Source organism: Penaeus japonicus, unplaced genomic scaffold, assembly GCF_977035675.1.
Source record: "Penaeus japonicus unplaced genomic scaffold, GWHDUDI00000001_assembly GWHDUDI00000031, whole genome shotgun sequence".
NCBI lineage: Eukaryota > Metazoa > Arthropoda > Malacostraca > Decapoda > Penaeidae > Penaeus > Penaeus japonicus.
In genome coordinates this window covers 29,799,121-29,801,721 of record NW_028234433.1, presented here as the reverse complement: position 1 = coordinate 29,801,721, position 2,601 = coordinate 29,799,121, and positions in this window count along the sequence as shown.

Below are 2,601 nucleotides of genomic sequence, written 5' to 3'. Positions count from 1 at the left end.
TCTCTCTCTCTCTCTCTCTCTCCCTCCCTCCTTCTCCCCCTCCTTCCCTCTCTCTCTCTCTCTCTCTCTCTCCCTCCCTCCCTCTCTCTCTCTCATCCCCATCCCAATTCCTCTGTTTCTCTCTCTCTCTCTCTATCTCTCTCAACCTCATCCCTCCCTCTCTCCCTCTCCCTTCCTCTCTCTCTCTCTCTCTCATCATCCCCATCCCTCTATTTCTCTTTACCAACTGATAAACGACATGAAATCATGCAAACCTGACGTATGATAATTGCAAGTAATGTGATATGGTGATAATAAAGTGATTACATAATAATCATTATAGAGAGAACAGATATGTGTGCGTATGACAGGACCCTTTCAGCTGTAATTGCGATAAGATAATGGCCACTATATATCAGGGTTGATTATCCCCCTTTGTTAATGGGTGACGAATACAAAAGGACTATTATCTTAGCTTAGGAGGGATGGACGGTGTAAGTCGAGGAATTATCTTTTTGATGAGTGTGTGTTTTGTTGTCTGTCTGTCCGTTCGTTTGTCTGTCTGTCTGTCCTTCTGTCTGCGGAAATCTGGAGGAAAATGATATCGATTTGGGACCTTTTGCAATAACGTTTATCAAGAAAAAAAATATGCTACTTGAAAAATGAATGAATAGATAAATGAAAATAGATTAATGAATAGTTAATCTAAAACTAATGAATAAACACATAAATGAAAATAAATTAATAAACCCTTAATGAAAATAAATGAATAAACACATAAACGAAAGTATATGAATAATACGTAAATGAAATTAAATGAATAAACCCATAAATGAAAAAAAAAATAAACACATAAATGAAAATAAAAGAAAAAACCCATAAATTAAAAAAAAATAAACACATAAACGAAAATAAACGAAAAAAATAGATATATAAACAGAAAGTGTTTCTTCTCTTGACGTGTTCAGAAATAATCCTTTGGCTTCTAAAATGATGCTAAAATATCTTATCAATATAGAAACGCGAAGTAAGGTCTCACTGGTGAATCTTTAGTGGTTTATTTATACAAAATCTATTGTTCGTAATGATGCACGTATCATACTTGGGGCTTGACTGTTAAAAAAGAAGCTTTTATCAATAATGATTGTGGTGAAACAGTCTCAAACAAACAATCTCTCTCTCTCTCTTTCTCTCTCTCTCTCTCTCTCTCTCTCTCTCTCTCTCTCTCTCTCTATATATATATATATATATATATATATATATATATATATGTATATAGATAGATATATACATATACATACATATACACACATGTGTGTGTGCGTGCGCGTGTGTTTCTGTGTGTGTGCGTGTGTGTGTGTGTGTGCATGTGCGTGTGTATAGTAATTACTGTAAAGTTATAACTGTAAAAAAAAAAAAAAGAAAGAAAGAAAAAAAAAAAACGAGGTGAGGCGATGAATAAATAGAGAAATAAAGGTGCATGACAAGCTGCAATTGCAATATGACTCAGCACTTTGATTCTTAGAGTAAAGTGACATACAAGATCGTATAAAACACTCGCTTTTCTAAATACATTTTGTTCATTTTTCTTTCTTCAAATTTTTAGACTAACTTCTATGGTCTATTCATTTTTTTTTTTTTTTATGTAATCTTTATCTTTTATTCGACTTGCAAGAGTTGCATGACTGACGATATTCAAATTGTGTTGCTCGACACGTGACTCGACGGCTCGTGCTAAGAGTGGGTGATACAGCGAACAAACAATGGTAAGCTTAGAGTGACACAGAAGTAATAAATAATAATAAATAATAATAAATAAATAATAAATAATATTAAATAAGTAAGTGATACAGTAATAAAGCTTAAAAGTGAACAAACAATGGTAAGCTTAGAGTGATACAGTAATAAAGCTTAAAAGTGAACAAACAATGGTAAGCTTAGAGTGATACAGTAATAAAGCTTAAAAGTGAACAAACAATGGTAAGCTTAGAGTGATACAGTAATAAAGCTTAAAAGTGAACAAGCAATGGTAAGCTTAGAGTGACACAGAAGTAATAAGTAATAATAAATAATAATAAATAATAATAATAAATAATAATAAATTAATAATAAATAATAATAAATAAGTGAGTGATACAGCAATAAAGCTTAAAAGTGAACAAGCAATGGTAAGCTTAGAGTACACAGAAGTAATAAATAATAATAAATAATAATAAATAATAATAAATTAATAATAAATAATAATAAATAAGTGAGTGATACAGCAATAAAGCTGAAAAGTGAATAAACAATGGTAAGCTTAGAGTGAGTGATACAGTAATAAAGCTTAAAAGTGAATAACAATAGTAAGCTTAAAATGACACAATTATAAAGCTTAAAAGTGAACAAACAATGGTAAGCTAAGAGTGAATGATACAGCAATAAAGCTTAAAAGTGAACAAACAATGGTAAGCTTAAAGTGAGTGATACAGCAATAATGCTTAAAAGTGAACAAACAATGGTAAGCTTAAAGTGAGTGATACAGTAATAAAGCTTAAAAGTGAACAAACAATGGTAAGCTTAAAGTGAGTGATACAGTAATAAAGCTTAAAAGTGAACAAACAATGGTAAGCTTAAAGTGAG